The sequence below is a fragment of the Solanum lycopersicum genome, chromosome 12 (genome assembly GCF_036512215.1).
Source record: "Solanum lycopersicum chromosome 12, SLM_r2.1".
NCBI lineage: Eukaryota > Viridiplantae > Streptophyta > Magnoliopsida > Solanales > Solanaceae > Solanum > Solanum lycopersicum.
The window spans coordinates 22,493,334-22,512,342 of NC_090811.1; positions in this window are offsets into that span (position 1 = coordinate 22,493,334).

Below are 19,009 nucleotides of genomic sequence, written 5' to 3' on the forward strand. Positions count from 1 at the left end.
AAACAATATAGATATCAATACTATAAGGAAATCTATGAACAATTTCAATAATGACCAACATATAATTAAATAGCCTATAACAATCTAAACATTCACAAGTAAGCAATGATCAATTCACCCACTTTAAATCCAAAATTACAAATTTAAGGAATGCATGGGTTCATGGAGTTTTTGATATTAAAATAACCAATTAACATTGATAAATTCATAAAACATCGACCTAAACCATTTCAAGCAAGAACCCATGCATAGAATTCAAAATAGGATTTCAAGGATTTTGATGATTTTTGAAAATCCATTGAATTTGATCCTTGAATGTAAAAAGAGTCAAGAATGTAATAAACATAAATTAATATTTTAAATCCCACTAAATTGATGTACAAACCACTGAAAATCCTAGCTCCAACTTAGCGTCAAGCTTCAATGGAGTCTAGAGAGAATTATATTTGAACATGGGGTTTTCATTTGGAAAAGTGAGGTTTAAATTAGGTATATATATATAAAATAACTTAAAATACTTTAAAGAACATAAAATACCCGTGTATGAATTAATTAAAACGTGGGGTGACTTTCCCATATCACCTGTCACTTGGACTTCAAAAATTGGAGTTGTCAAATAACGACCACCATCTACTGGGCGTCGTTTGACCTACGGCCTGTTCTGCTCAGCATAATTTGTCAGAGAATCCCCTTAATGTGTTACATCACACAACTAAGTGTGTATCCAAGCCCCTTTTTTACAGGGTATCAATCAATTTACTCGGTGTGAACATGGTCTTCGTTTGGGGCTATTTTGACAGCTTGATGGCAAATATTTAGATCCTCCTATAGGACTCTTAAGGTGGTCCTTGGGGAGTCATTACCGGAACTTTCGAACCCAAACATAGTCATATAGATTTACGGTCCTCCCCTATTAATTTATACACCAAGAAACTCATAAAATATGCAAAGTCACTTTAGCACACACAAGCCTATTTTCGGAACATATTGGTCATTCTTCAATGTGCAACTTCGAAACTCTACAAGCTGACTTATAAAGCTATTATTCATAATTTTAACATCTTAAAAACTAGTTATGAACTCTTCCAATACATGAGAGTCTCTAGTTTAACCTAGTTTTTTTTATAAAAATTATACGTATGTTAGGGTTTCTATATTTAGGGTTTAAAGCTTAGGATTTTAGATTTAATGATTTTTTTGTTAAGTTTTATAATGGTTTATAAGGTCTTATTATTTATTAATGGTTTTTTAGGTTTTGGTTTTTAAAAAGTTTTAGGGGTTTTTAGGGTTTAATTATTTTTAGGGATCAGGCCAAAGTTTAACAGTTTAGGCCCTGAGGTATAGGGATTAAGTTTTAGTATTTTGGATTTTTTGTTAATTTTTTAAGGGTTTATGGTTTATTTTAGGTTAATGATTTATATTATCTGGGCTTTAAAATGTTTTAGGTTCTCTTAAGCCTTTTTTTTTATAAGAAGTTGGATTTCTTAAGATTTAGGGTTACGTAGGAGTTAGGGCACAGGATTTTATGTTTAGGGGTTCTTAACAACTTAGGGTTTTATTTTTCCCCCAGTTATTGTGGTTTTGGGGGTTTTAATTGATTTTTAGGGTTATGATTTTCTTCGGATTAAGGATTTGTTAATGTTTCATTTGGTTTGGGGTTTAGTTTTTATCCCTATGCTTTACAATTAAGTATTTAGAGTTTCACAGAATATGGGATTTAGTATTTAGGATTTCTTTGGATTTTCTTTAGGATTTTTGGGATTTACGATTTTGGGCTTGAAATTTTTTATGGTTTTATTAGGTTTAGATGAATTTTAGGTTTAGGGTTTTAATGGGAGTTTAGGATTTTTATGATTTTTATGATTAAGCGGTTATTAGAGGTTAGGGATTTTATAGGGTTTCCAAGTTTTTAATGATGTTTAGGATTATTTTTTTTATTTCTAAGGTTTAGAGTTTCTTTGGTTCTATCCCTAAGGTTTTAGGTGAAGGGTTTAGAATTTCATTGGGTATAGAGTAAGCCTTTAGTGCTTCTTAGGATTTAAGGTTTAAGGTTATGTTTTTTATTAAAGGGTTTTGGTGGTTTTAAGGATTAAGGATTATATTTTTGTATAACTTTTATGTTTAGATTTTTTTTTGATTTAGGATTTTAAAAGGTTTTTTTTACTTCATAGTGGTTCTTAGGGCTTAGGGTTTCTTTAGTCTTAGGTGTAAAGACTTTAAAATGAATTAATCTTATATAGAGATTCATCAATTTGCTATAGGCGTATAAATATTTTAGTTAATATATATGAGAGTTTTTAAGTCATTTCGATTGAATTTGAAGTCAAATGTCAAGGGATGACCATGACTTTCGACCATAGTCCTTAGAGGCTTGCATGTTATTGTGTGTGTGTCATGAGTTTATGAGGTCTTTATATGCTTAATAACGGTGTAGATCAAACGTCTAAGAACATCCGAGATGTTTGAAAGTTAGACTTTTAGCGTCCTTGTGTTTTGATGTGTATCTTAGCAAGTTTCACGATTTCATTTGTGTTGAATTTAATGGAATATGCTCCTAATACCTAGAAGTATGTATTTAGTAGTTAAATGTCCAATTAAGAACCCACCTAGGACCCACAAGGGGATCTAGAAGAGTACCCTAACTTGGAGCTCAACACTGCCTAGCAGTGTCCAAACAACAACCCCAAACGATAACAAGTCGACCAGGCGACGTCTCATCGATGAGTGGAGTCTATGAGGTCATGTATCCTTCCATTTTTGGAGTTCCAAACTCAACAAACGGACCACCATCGACGGGGCGTAAGCCAATCAACGGTTCTTGGTGATGGGTTTCAATGGTACCTGCAAGTCTGCCTTCTTCACTATAAGGCTTGGGGAGTTTATGGGAAATATACCCCAAGACATATAAAATAAGAATAATTCTTATTTTGGTGTATTTTAGTATTTCAATGGTACTTAAGTCATCAAACTCTCATTTAGACCCTAAGGCCTAGATGAAAACCCTTTCCCTCCCAAAGTTTCTTCAAAAACCTCCATGAGAGCTCAAGGTTAATATAAAGCTTGATGATGTATCTTCAATGGAGTTTATTCTTCAAATATATTTTTATTATATAAATAAGGTATTCTAGGTTTTCATTTAAGGCTTGTTCTCACCTTAGAGTTAATTTCAAAGATGTTTTTCAATGATTTCAAAAAGATGAAAAAGTCCAATTTCTACTCTAAGTCGTGGGTTCTTGCATGAAATGTTTTCAAACATTAAGATATAATATTATTAATGTATAATTGATATTTTCAAATGAAAATATCCATGAACCCTTGACCTTCTCAAATCTCAATATTTTCGTTATGTTATGGGTGAATTGATTTTGACTTGTTAGTAGTGAATTCATGTGTAGATTGTTATGGACTCTTGAGTTATTCATAGGTAATGATTGTATGGTTTATAGACTGTCTCAATTTGATTGTAAGAGTATTGTATATTCTTAGATTCATTGTATATTAATTGATTGAATTGAATTAGTGATCACGGCTATCTGTAAGAGCCTTTGAGTATTAAGTTTGTTAATTTGGCTATAGACTGAAGTTGTTATATTGAATTGGTGGTATGATTCCCGAAATCTCTCTATATTATGTTGTGATCTTTTCTTATACCGATGATTGGTATGGTTACGGATGGTGTAAGTATTAATGTGATATATTTGTGAATAATGTGACCTTGTCGGCATTACTTTATGAATTGTGAATCAATGTGGCTTCGTTGCCATTACTTTATGTATTATGTTATGTCTAATATATAAATTGGTTATGTGATAAATGTAAATGTCTTTATGACTTGTGTATGAATTTGAAGTTTAAGCATGTGTTCTTCTATAAAATTATATGTGATCATGATAGGATATTGTGATGTATTATGTGTGTATACTTGAAGTTTAAGTGTCAATCTTCCTAGTTGACTATATGAGACTTGGGATGACTTATATTGATGATTCTACATAAGTGTTTAGGACGAGTTGTAAGTATGCTTATTTGACTATGTGTTTCATGAATGATATGTTATATTTGATATGGTGAAGAATATGTGTGTCTTTTTTTGGTAGACTTATGTCCCTTACTTGATACATGTAAGATGTGAATATGGGTTCTTGACATAGTATGCTAAAGCTTCTTTGTCTTATAAGTGTGATTGACATGTGACCTTGAATAAAGTTTAGAAGTTTCACGAACCGCAAGTAAACCCTAGATGTTAGGGCATTATTTTGTCGTCACACAACATATGAGACCTCAATAAGTCAAATCTGAGCCTCTCGTATCATCCATTACATAATAAACATTCTAAAATAGGTAAGAATTTAAAACTTTGTTCACACACGAAGAACTTTTTCATATACAATACGCAAGCGGAAGACTTTCATTTAAAACATTAAATATTAACAACATCTACTTGAATCATCTAAACTTTAGAGTAAACAAAACTTGGGACTAACCCATACAACACATAAAGAAAGACTTAAGACATAAATGAATATGTGGATATTGTCCTTGAATCGGTGTGGACTAACTAATACTTCATGTTCAACCCTTAGACATTTATCCATCCTTCATGGCACATCAAGATTCCATTTGCCTACACTTTAGTCAAAAAGTAAAAGGAGTTTGCACATTAGATGTACTATGTATGGAAACCATGCAAAAACCATGAAAAAAACGATATTTAGTATATCACATGCTTTTCATGGATTTTGATTAAAACATGAAAATATAATCATAAGAACAATATTTAACAACATAGAAACACATAAAGTATCATTTAACAAAAAGTCACATTTTTAGCAAATATTACAGTGAAGTCACTTCATTGGACTCTGAAGTCACTTCATTGTACAGTGAAGTTAATTCATTCTTACAGTAAAGTTGCTTCAATTCACTTTAGACACCCTTTAGAATGTATTCTTCTCACTCTAATATATCCTAAGATTCACTTAAGTCACACAAACAGAGACCTCGCGTATACCCTTGCAAGATGTGCCTAAACGACCCTCAAGATTACTTAAAACATGTTATATAAACACTTAAGAGATATCAACGTAAAAACATGAGATGGTCTTATCAAGGTGACTTTCACTTGAGTTAGTTGTGAAGCTAACGCCCATACAATCCCCTACACACACACTTAAGAGATCATATATACTCCATAAGATAGAATCATTCTCATTTAACACATTAGCATATCGGTGATATGACATTCTCCTTCCAAAGTCTATCAAAGACTTACTTGATTAAATCAAGAAGATAACGTCAATAGTTACCTCTTCAAGATTACCTAAAAAATCCCTAAGATTACCTAAGGCTTATATCATGTCCACATAATAAACAAAAATCCCTAACTAGAGTCATTGTTGAGAATTATATAGGTAAGATAAAAAGTGACCATTCCTATGTCCCCTTCATGCCTTTACTAGACAACCCTTAATTACTTCAGATAAGTACTACTTCATGTTAACATGTTTTCTTAACTTAAGTCATTAAATTCCCTAGTTCATTAAGAGACATTAAACACATTAAGGACATTCAAGTAAACGTATTGAACAAGACCTAGGGGATCTCATTAGCACCTTGAAAGACTATTGCATAATGTTCACATACCGTCTCATACCACCACCTAAACCTCATACAACTTCTCTAATGCTAGTAAGTATCCCATATGATGAGAATATGCATTAAACGACATAGACCATGTTAGCAATGCATGGAATCCGGAGTTCTAACCCTCTCCGATGAGGGTGTTCTACTTTCCAACGGTAGAACTAGGACACATCTCATAGAGTTATTCACATTAAAGGTTCACATTAATGGGTTCCATATAAAGTTCATAACCCAGTAACATTTACCCTACCAAAGAGGACCTCTTAGGGCTACCTTTCAATGGAGACAAGAAGCCCATTGTTAATTTACTAAGGATTAATATGATTCCATTCCATTAAATTAACCTTAAGTCTAGGATTTATTTACTTGAAGGATACCACTATGGCCTTCAACTTCAACATACATAACCTTACCATTAGGTTCAAGGTTTCACACAAAAGACCCTCTTAACATCATTCAAGGTCACATATCTTTCATACATTCAAGAATAAGTGACTTAAGCTTCCTAATTCAAGGAATCACATATTCATATTCATTCAAGCATCAAGTAAGGTACACAAGTCAACCAATACAAGACACCACATACTTTACCTTAACACATATTACTAGTCATTCTATAAGCACATAGGAATAACGATTATCATTTTTAAGTCATCAATCACACTACCATATAATTATCAATATAAATATTATAAACTCATATAGTCAAGTAGGAACAACCATGCATCAACCCTAATACTACACATAGAATCTCATAGTCATAGTTTACATGATTTACTAACATACAAAGAAAGAACACATACTTTCACATTACTTTTCCAATAGATAGATAAAATCATAATTCACATAAATAAACTATATAAATCATCATATTATTTTAAGTAGTATGCCGACAAGGACATGATCATCATATTCCATAAAGTAATGCTGACAAGGCCACATATATTCACATATAACCGCCACCATAATTAGACCATACCAATCACAACATAATTTAAGTCTAATTAACATTGAAATAAAGTAATTAGGGCAGCATAAATCACTCCATATTACCACTTCGATTCCAAACCTATATCATCCAATTCAATATCATAAGGCCCTTACCCAAGGCCATACCAACAACTCAATTCAATTATATCAATAATCAATGAAACTAGGTCAATTCATTACATAAAAATAATTCTAATAAAACCTAGATATCAATTGAATATTATTATTGCATCATTAGATAGACCATAGAAAATTACATTAGAAACCATAAGCCTTAAGTCAATATCAACTAAATAAGTTTAACATTCAATAGATCTAAGAATATTCAATACTCAATTGACAAAATTTAAACAACCTTTAAATCAATTAAACATAATCTATACATGAATCTAAAGCCCATGACAATCTACACATGAAATCATCAATATCAAAGCATAATCAGTTCACCCATATTTTAGTGAAATTTAGAGATATGACAATATCAATTTTTCATGGAAAATTTATTGGAAAACATCAATTACAAATCTATTTCATCATATATAAACGCTTGGAAACCATTTATCAAGAACCCAAGTCTTATAGTAGAAATTGGACTTTTTCATCTTTTTTCATATTTGAAAATCATCTTTTAAATTGGCTTTAAGGTGACAGAAAACCTTTGATGAAGAACTCTCATACCTTATTTGAATAATCCAAATCTAATTTAATAATAAACTCTATTGAAGACTCATCTTCAAGATCCATCCTCACTTTGAACTCACATGGAGGTTTTATTGGAGAAACTTTAGGAGGAAAGGGGTTATAAATTAGATGCTAGGGTTTAAATGGGAGCGTAATCACTTATATACTCTTAAAATATCCACAAACACATAAAACAAGCGTACCCACATTTTATAAGACTTGGGGTGAATTTCCAAAACCCCCCAAGTCTTAACAGAAAATTTGCCAACTTTTTAGCATCATCGACGTGACCATTGATGGACCGTTGCTCAGGCCACGTCCTTTTGATTAATTCTTGTGGTTCACTTAAAAGGTTCACCAACACTAAGTCTACATGTACCAATCGATGAGACCCATCGACAAGCCTTCTCCTGCTCGACCGGCCGTGGACTGGTCCGTCTTTTGGCCACTGCCTTGGAGTGTTGGTCTCTAAGTTGTAGTCCTCCCTTAACGCCCCTCTGAGGGTACGATATGTAGTCGTACCTGGGAGATTTCACCACAAATAGGTTGTATACGAGTTGAGTACCTACACATGAGTTTATTAAAAATGAACACATAAACATTTAGAACGTCATGGACGTTCTTGGACGTTTGATCTCCAAAAATCATGAAACTTTGCACAATGACTTTCCACACCATATAAACTCATTTAAGAACCATATAAGATCATGCATAATATATAAACACATAAAACAAGATATGAGGTACTTAGGTGACTTAGTCGTCGAACGTCTTGGTTGTCCCATGACGATTGACTTACAATGCACATAAACTCTTAGCTACATCCACTAACCCATATTATACACCAAATTAGGAACTTAAAAATCATGAAAACTATGTTAGACTCTCTTTTAACATAAATCATTTTCGGGTTCTTACAATCTCCCTCACTTGGACAATAATCGTCCTCAATGACACTTGCCACTATCCAAACACTTCCAAGAATAGAAAGTCAATATAAGATGCCAAAAATTAAATAAGGTGTCTATATACTAACATTTTTTATTTAAGTTATAATGTCCTAAATATTTCTAAAATATAGTATATGGGCAATATCTAAAATATTAGAGGTATTGGAAGTCGAACATTAAGGGACGACTAACACGTTCGACGACTAAGTCACCTAGACATCTAATATGTTGATATATATTTTATGGGTGTTTCATGATTTTATAAGGTATTAAAATGTCTTATTACATTTTTTAGAGTATGTTTACAATGTTTGAAGTGACTTGGAAGTCAAACACCAACGGACAACCAAGACGTTCGACGACTAGTTGCCTATGTGCCCTGTGTCTTTGAATGCCTACAATTATATGAAATTTGTCTAATAAGTCTTAAAATGGTTTAAAATGATTTTTAATGTTTCTATATGTAGTTTCGTAAATTTTGGCGGTCAAACGCCCAAGAATGTCCATGGCGTTCCAAAGATAACCCCTAAGACGTTCATCATATGTCATGTTGGGGCCAAGGTTGTTTGGACGTCATATAGGTGTTTGTTATGGATTAAATTTATGTGGAAGTTATATAACATATTAAGGTCTGTAATTAAGTTTGAACCATTTGGGTACAATTTCTAAAGGGTCCCACAAGAGGCCCCAGAAGAAGGACCCAAAACGGAGTCCTATGACGGTCCATCGTTGTTGTGTCACCCCGTCAAGGTACATCCATCACGCGACTGTGTCCTGCGCATGTCTGTTGCCAATTGAATATGTTAATGGGAAATTCACCTAATGTACTAGCCTTACTATAATAGCTTTATTTATCCATTTTTGGGTGTATATAAGTCATCAAAAACGTGATCACCCCATTCTAGAATCCTCTCACATGATTGAAACCTTTCCCTCCAAAAATACTCTCTCTAGAAAGCACCGTTGTTGGTAAGCTCAAGAACATATTTAAGATGAGTTTACTAGGTATGAATAATCAATTTTAATAGGTTTTAAATTAATCAAAGGTATGGTGATCTTCATCTGTAGTTATCTTTTCATCTGGAGAGCCATTCTGAAAGATTTAAAAAGAGAAAAATATGATCAAACACTTTCTTTTTCAATCTGCCATGGGTTCTTTCTTAAACTTATTTCAAAGGAATAATATGAATGTATTGATGATCATATACTGATTTGGAAGTGATTTCAATTCAATTGCATAATGAAACCATGTTTTCCACCAAAACGATTTAGCCTTGCATGGGCTTTGTTATCTTGAATTGGTATCTATTGAATTATGATTCTATTATGTTGAAGTAATTGTATATGCTATTATTTACATGAATTTATGTTTAATTGATTTTTAAGGATAAATGATGATAAATATATGAAGATTTGAACAGGGATATCCTATGTTTCTACATGTTGCCTTGAAGTCGATTGTGAAATTGGTTGTGTAAAGTTTTGATTATGTATAAACTGTTGTAGCTACTGTTTTAGGGTGATATAATAGAATAATTTTGTATTTATAAATCCTTAATTATCAAATTATAAATGTTTTGCATGAATTCATGCAGATCACTTTAGGCTATGAAGTCAAAAAGCTAAGTGTGTGATGGATCTCGAATTGTGATTAGATGAAGCATGATTTCGTCTTGATTTTTATCTAATTAGATACTACCTAATGAGTATATTTTTAATAAAATATGAATGATGATAAAAGCCTTAGGGATTTCATAATATTGGAAAATTCTAATATCCTCTAATGAATTGACAAATCTAATGCCTATTTTGTAGCTTGATCTTGAAGTGCTTTAAGCATGATTTATTTATGATTAAGTGTATGATTAGATAATGCCATAGACATATGCCATTAATGAAATATAATTGATGATAAATTCAAGCGAATTTGATTAAAGATCTATATTCCACTACCTCCTAGTACATGTGAGATGCCTTGTATTATGTTATAGTATGATCTTGATGACACTTATACATGGTTTCTTCTATGATTAAAGTATAGTTAGATACATACCTATGTACTAACTGTTTATGAACAAGGTGTATTGATAAATGATGATCAAAGGGTGATAAATTGGTAAGAATACTTATCTTTTCTACTTTACGTGTAGTATTGAAGTTGATGAATACCTGTATAGAATTGTGTGTTATGGTCCAATTATGGTGGCGTTGTTTACTTTATTATCAATATATGTATGTTTTGAACATGTCCATTAAGGAAAATAGATGAATTTATGAGCATGTACTTATGATGATACTATGTGAAACTTATCCCTAATTTCCTATTCTAGTTGTGATTTAGGTTCTATAGCTATTGTGTAAGCGTGTGTATATCCATTTTAGGGTGAAGTATAGGTTTTTCAATTGATGAGTAAAAAAGGTTAATAAGCCGGTTACTATGTACCCCTATATAAATGCATGAATAGCACAAGTTAGGAATCTCAAGTTTAAGTTTGCTTGTCTCCTATGAAATTGTGTGTTTTGTAGTTTATGCTTGAAGGTATATTATGCTATAATAGGGTGGATGTCTCAATATGTTGTTTATAGAAATTATGTGAGCATGTTGACCACTGTACACACGCACTCACAATGTCACAAGTAGTATTGGTCATTGTGTCTAAATGAAAGGTATTTATCATATCCACTAATGTCTAATACTATGAATGTAAAGTACATATATTTAGAGTATGCTATGTATTACTTGCAAGGATTACTTGATAGGTGTACTAGTATGGGAAAGGGTATGGGACCTTGTCTATACATTGCACATGTATATGTTAATAGAATAGTTCCTATGCTTGGTATATATGTATATGAAGGATGAATATATGAACATCTTATCAATATGATGTGTATGAATGTTCATAGTGACTTAGCGGGTTTATATGAAAGGATTGCTTATATAGTTATGCCCATAGACTCATGCATTGATATATGCACTTGTGTGACTTAGTGTGTTATGTCAAAGGTTTGCTCACATATATATATACACACATGTATGAAGATTAGGTCAAATGAGGGGCCTTGAATGGTTTATTCATGTGTAGCCTAAACTATATGATGTCATACATATGCTATATTCATGTGAATGGATTCTTTACATGATTTAGGTTTATGAAATTCTATCTATGACCTATGAGTTAAGCATATGAGGGGATGACTCTCCTAAACCTATGATTTATAAAGTAAAAATATAATAAAGGTTTTTAATAAAGGGAACTTAGCTTTGCACCGAGTGAACTCGAATATGAGTGTGTCTCCCTTCCTATGGTAGGAAGGTAGGTCACCATAAATCTAATGAGGTGGATAACCACAATTCCTCAATGGGCATAAATAGGGTTTCAATAATTGAATACCTACATTGCCTAATCTTGTCATAAAGAGGGTTTTCACATGTGCCTCCAAGTTAAATAGTTATGTTTCCACCATAGGATACTAGCTAGTAGATCCACCTAGAAATCTATGTTTATGATCGGTTCTACTTTGGCCGGTAGACCACCCTTTATCGGTGTGGGGTTTTATGACACCGGATTCCATGTTTAGCATCACATGGTCTATGTCGGTTAAGGCTACAGTTTCCCTAAAGTAAATTGGACGATGGAAGTTAATGACTAGGACCTTAAATTGAATGACTTAGGGAGGTTACTTAGGATAGGTGGAAGTAATGAACCTATCTAGACCTTGCACAAGTAGGTCGTTAGGAAATTCTAGGAAGGTGTTCTAATGCATGTTACTATATATGTGTTCCTTATAAATGATATTGTAGTATTTGTCTACTTGTTATGAAGATTTGCTTGATATGCATCTTAATGCATGATGTTGATCTAGTTGACTATATGATGAAGGTCTTGACTTAACTATGTCTATGTGATATTATACTTATATGATGTTATGTGTTTTTCTATGATTTTTAACCTTTCATAGTGTTTCTTTGAAGTATGAAAATAATTTATATGTTATTGATAAAGGTTTTATGATGATTTACTAAAAATGGCATGAAGTATGATTTCAAAGAAAATGTCCCTTTAAATGCATGTTTTCATAGTTGCAATACTTAGTACATTCTTGTGGTAATCCTATTCTTCTCTACTTATTACACTAAGTGTAGGTTATAGATGCTTAAAGGAGGTCTATGATTGAGGAGCTTCATAGGTGATTTCCCAAGCTCAAGGTTAGGAATCCTTAAGTCCAAGGATGTCTTTATGTGTACTTATAGTAAAGTCTATTTAGTAAAGTATAGTTTTGTATTATGTCAAAAAGGCCTTGTCCTTAATGTACTCAAAAGTTATTGAGTCTAAGATGGCAAAGACAGAGACTATATATGTATTATGACTTATATTTTACATGTATATAGAGTAATGTTTCTAGCATATGAGGAACTATGAAAAGTTTTAATTTTTCCACTAAATTTACTACGTCGATGCGATGAATTATAAGTATGGGCTTGTATAAGACGTCCGATAGGTCAAGTATGCCATGTTACTTCTAGGGGTACTCCCTGGTCGTGACAAACATGGTATTAGAGCACGAGGTTTATGAAGTGGTCTTAGGTTACAAGAAGTCTCCTATTGCCACAACTATTAGATACTTGTGTCATTGGTGGTGAGTCACGACACATCAAATGGTATGAGAGGCCATTGGACGTTAGAATTTCCCTTCTTCATAATTCTCATGTCGTTCCATAGAAATTAACTCTATATGATCTCTCTCTTATGTTGTCTTGTCTGGTGGTCTTTTAGATATAATTGCTTTGATGAGATTTCTATGTTTGAGAGAGAAAAAGGTGAGTTCAAAATGCTTATCTTTGTTTTATGGTTCAAATGAATATGTGTGAAGGTGACACTTGTCGTTATTTGATGATGTATAAACTAACTAAGATGACTTGAAGGGTTAACTAGACCTAAGTAAGGGAATGGGACTCTACCTATGTCTTGCACTAATTCACCTTAATGGAGACCTTAGGAGGTTAATATTATGTATGTATATGATGATAAATGTAAATATCCTTATTTGATGATCTCTATGCTTATAAACATGTAAATAGCCTAGTGTGCTAAAGATATGGAGTTACGCATGCATGAAGGTTATAGATGAGTGGAGTATGGTGCTAATTGTAGTTCCTGTTGGATTTCTTGATTAAGTAGTGTTATGGGGCTTTACTTGACCATTGCATATGTTAACTCCATGGGGATTATGATTGGTTATCTTACCTTACTATGTATGAAATATCTCTTAATTGATGATGTGATGCTAATTATGTCAATATATGAAATCTATTTGAAATAGCATGTTATGTTGAAAAATGTATGTCATGATATGGTTAAAGCATGCTAGATGTTATGGTGGTTAAAGTGAATTCTCTTAGATTGTTGTAATCCTATATGGTTTTTTATTATCGTAACCAAATAATAGGATTTGAATTTGGAATGCTTAATAACTACCTATGCAAGCATACTATCCTATGAATGTATATTACTAAAAGTGTACATTGTCTCCTTTTGTATATAAGAGATACTTGATAAATTGCTAGTGTAAATTGCAGCCCATTGTAGAGACTTGATCCTAGTTGCAAAGATAGTATGCATGCTACGAAGAATAAGTTGCTCAGCTTTGTATCTTATATTGACATGCATGTCCCCTCAATCGTCTAAATATTGCATTTTGGATAATTTGAAGCATGCTCACTATAATGACTAGGCAACTTATTATAACATGTTTGGAGAACCAACTAAATTGTCCTTTGATTTGATGTTGTTGAAATATGTGTAGAATTGATGTATATGAACATGCTAATGAATGTGAAAACGAAATTTGCTATTTACATGAAAGAATGAGAATCTTATGACATGATGAGTCATAGAGTTATTTCTTAAATTCTTATTGCGTTATGAATTTCCTTGTTGTTTTCCTAAAATTATGTATTACCTTAGTATTTATTGCATTGTAGGAAGACCTTATTTGAATTGACTAGTGTGATCCAAATTGATGGTTGAGGATGATTTGCCTAAAATGATAAGGTTTAGAATGCCTTATTATTATTAAATTGAATTAAAGAAAAATCCCTCTAAAGTAGTAATCACATTAGGTGATGAAAATGAAGGTTGTGTATTTATGATCCTCTATATGTTGGGTTAAGTTACTCTTAATTTAGTTTACCCTATGTGGTGGATCGGGTTTGAGCAGTGAGGTTGTAGAAATTATCTACATTGTCCTTCTATTCTTTCTTGAATTAGAAAAATAATGAATTCTTAGTAAACTTGTTCATGAATATAGTCTTGCATAAAGTGTGAATTGCATGACCTTTATATGATTGGTATGAATTGATTGACATCATCTTGAAGAATGGTGAATTTTTCAAAGATCATAAAAATAAATTTTTTATAAAGTCCTTGTTTTCTCATGTTGACTTGAATTTTAGTGTCCTTATTGTGAAGTTGACTTCATGAGGTAAGACAAGGAACTTCGTAATAGTCACTTGTGAGGTTGAATGTTTATCCTTGAAATGAAAAGTTGTTTCTCTTTAAAATGAATTATGTTCAATCTCTTGAAAACTATATGACTTTTAGGATTTGTAATTCATAATTGTAGAATAATTCATGAAAAGTAAAAGCATGTTTAGATAAGTGTCCATGTGTGTGCCTATAATTTGTGAAATTTTTTAAAAAAATGAGGCTTACTATAAGGGTGAGTATTCTGTTAAGAAAATAAATTTCTGGAATGGCTTCTTATTTTGTTCTGATGTACTTTGTGTGATCTAGATTTCAATAGGAAGGAACCATGAGAATGTCTTGGTTAAAAGTTGAGAATTTCTCATTTTATTAGAAATTTGACCTTGTACTTGCTAAGGTGTGAAGCTCATGATACATGTATGTGTGTTGAGGAGAAGGATATGCTTCCATGGACAACACTAAGTATGGTATGATTGAGCATGACCTTTATGGAACTAGGTCTAACTAATTAAGATCTTTGTGATTTAACTAACTCAAGTTTATGTGCATTGAAATATGAGTTCTTAAGTAACATTGACTATGGGTTATGATCTACCTATGAGTACCTTTTTAAGATTTTCTTGTAATAAATTGAGATGTAATGATCATGTTATGATTAGGAGAATGATGTTCTCCTATGAACATGAAAAGGACCGTTGTGTTTGATGCATTAAAGAGTGAATGAGTACTGGTTTCTCTTGCTTGTGTGCATTGAGTGCTAAAATGATTTTATGATATTTTGATTTTTATGAACTTCACTTATATGCGTTTAAGTCCTTGTTGAGATTGAAGATCCCTAAGTGTCATTCAAGTACAAATGTTCTCAAGTGGGAGATATTGTAAGACCCCTAAAATGATACAAGGTGTATAGAGACTAACATCTTTTTCTTAAAATTTTAAGGAACTATATATGCTTCAAATATAGTATATGGGCAGTAGCTAAAATATTAGAGGTATTGGAAGCTAAGTCGAACGTTAAGGGACGACTAAGACGTTTGACGACTAAGTCACCTAGATGACTAATATGTAGTTCTTTGTTTTTATGGGTATTTAATGATGTTGTAAGGTTATAAAATGGCTTATTATATGTCTCAGATTCAGTGTACAAATTTTGAAGTGATTTGGAAGTCGACCATCAAGGGACGACCAAGACGTTCGACGACTAGTCACTTATGTTCCTCATATGTCTATGCATGCTTAAATTTGTATTATGAGTATAATAAGTATTAAAATTGTTTAAAATTATTTTTAATCTTTATATATGAAGATTCGTCAAGTTTCAAGGTAAAACGTCCAAGAACGTCCAAGGCATTCAAAAGATAGCCCGTAAGACGTTCATCGTATGTCATGTTGGGGCCAAGGATGTTTGGACGTCTTATAGCTGTTTGTATTTGATGAAATTTATGTTTAATGTCTATAACTTGTTAAGGTCCGTAATCACGTTGGAAACGTTCAGGTAAGACTTCTATGGGGCCCCAAAAAAACGACCCAAACCTAGTGTGTAGGCTGTCCAAGGAAGACCCTGGCGACAGACCAGTGAACGGCCAGTCATGGATATGAAGCCCCGTTAAAGGGTCACGTAGTGAGTTAGTTAGACAAAGGAGAAGTTAGGAACCTTGGGCCGCCACTGTATCCAATCACGGAAGCCTGTGACGGTCCGTCATGGCTGTGACGCCCCGTAAAGGACCATCCGTCGCGAAACTGTCTCCTGCGCAGGTCTGCTGTCAATTAAAGGGGTGAATGGGAAATTTCCTCTACATATTAACCTAACTAGAATAGGTTTTTTAATATATTTTTGGGTTGATATAATTCATTAAAAAGTGACCACCCCATTTTAGAATCCTGTCACAAGATTGAAGCTTTTCCCTCCAAAAATACTCTCTCTAGAAACCACCTTTGTTGGTGAAGCTCAAGAAAAGATTCAACCTTGGTTTTATATGGATTAATAATAATTTTAAGAGGTTTTAAACTAATCAAAGGTATGGTGATCTTCATATCTAGTTATATTTTCATCTAGAGAGCCATTCTCAAACATTTCAAAAGAGAAAAATATGATCAAACACTTTCTTCTTCAATCTGTCACGGGTTTTTTATTAAACTGATTTAAAAGTCATAATATTATTGTATTTATGATTTTATACGGATTTTTAAGTTGTTTTCAATCAAATTTCACGATGAACCCATGCTTGTTCACAAAACGTTTTAGCCTTGCATGGGCTTTGTGATCTTGAATTGCTATCAATTGAATTATGATTCTATTATGTTGAAGTGATTGTATATGATATTATTTACATGAATTTATATTGAAAAATTATGTTTAAGGATACATGATGATAAATATAGGAAGATTTTAACATGAATAGCCTATGTTTCTATGTGTTGCCTTCAAGTCGATTGTGAGATCAATTGTGTAGAATTTTAATTATGTATAAACTTCTGTATCTAATTTTTAGTGTGATATAATGGATTAATGTAGTTCTAAATAATTAATTATCAAATAAAGAAAGGCTTGCATGAATTTATCTAGATTCCTTTCGGCTATGAGGTCAAAAACTAAGTGTGTGATGGCTCTCGAATTGTCATTAGATGAAGCATGATTTCATCTTGATTTCTTATCTAATTAGATAATTCCTAATGAGTGTAAGTTGATGAAATATAAATGATGATCAACTTCTTAGGGAATTGATAGTATTGGCAAATTCCTCTATCCTCTAGCCAATTGACAAATCTAATGCCTATGTTTTGGCTTTATGTTGAAGTGATTTAAGAATGATTTATTTATGATTAACTACTGACCAATACTTATGTAATTAATGAAATATAATTGCTGATAAATTCAAGTGAATTGGATTAAAGATCTATATTCTTCTACCTCCTAGTACATGTGAGATGCCTTGTATTCTGTTATAGTATGGTCTTTTACCAACTTGTACATGGTTTCTTATATGATTAAAGTAAATTTAGCTACTTACCTATATATGAGTTTTTTATGAAAAAGGTGTATTGATCAATGGTGATCAATTGGTGAGAAATTGGCAAGAATACTTATCTCTTCTACTTTCGGTATAGTATCGAAGTTGATGAAGCCTTGTATGGAATTGTGTGTGTTGGTCCAATATGGTGGCGGTGTTTACTCTATTATCAATATGTATGTGTTGAACATGGCCATGAAGGCAAATTGAGTAATATATGGGCATGTGCTTATAATGATACTATGTGAAACTTATGCCTACTTTCCTATTCTAGTTCATATTTAGGTTTATGGCTATTTTTTAAGCATGTGTATATCCATGTTAGGGTGAAGTATAGGTGATGCCATTGATGAGTAAAAATTGGTTAATAACCCCTTACCTATGTACCCCTATGTAAATGCATGAATACCAAAAGTTAGGAGTCTTAAGTTTAAGTTGGCTTGTCTCTTATGCAATTGTGCGTTTTGTGGTTTATGCTTAAAGGTATATTATGCTCTAATAGAGCAGATGCCTCAATATGTTGTATATAGCAATTATGTGAGCATGTTGACCAATGTACACAAACACTCACTTACATTCATGTTACAAATAGTATAGGTCATTGTGTCTAAATGAAAGGTATTTCTCATATTCACTAATGTCTAATACTATGCATGTAAAGTATATGTATCTGAAGTATATTATGTCTTCCTTGCAAGTATTACTTTATCGGTGTACTAGTATGGGCAAGGGTATAGGACCTTGTCTATATATTGCACATGTGTATCATGATAGGATAGTTCCTATTCTTTGTTTCTATGTATATGAAGGATGAATATAGTAATATGTTATGAGCATGATGCGTATGAGAGGATGAAGTATGAATTTGCATAGTGTCTAAGTTGGTTTATATGAAAGGATTGCTCATATAGTTATTCCTATAGACTCATGCAATGATATATGATCTTGTCTGACTTAGTGTTTATGTGAATGGGTTGCTCACATATATGTATACGCATACACACATGTCAGAAGATCTAGTCAAGAGAGGGGACTTGAATGGTGTATTCATGTGTACCCTAAACAAGATGATGCTTTACATATGCTATGTTCATGTGAATGATTTCTTTACATGATTTAGGTTGATGAACTTCCATCTATGACCTATGAGTTAATCATATGAGGAATTGACTTTCCTTAAACCTATTATTTATTATGTAATAATATAATAAAGGTTTTTGATGAAGGGAACTTAACTTAGCCCTGA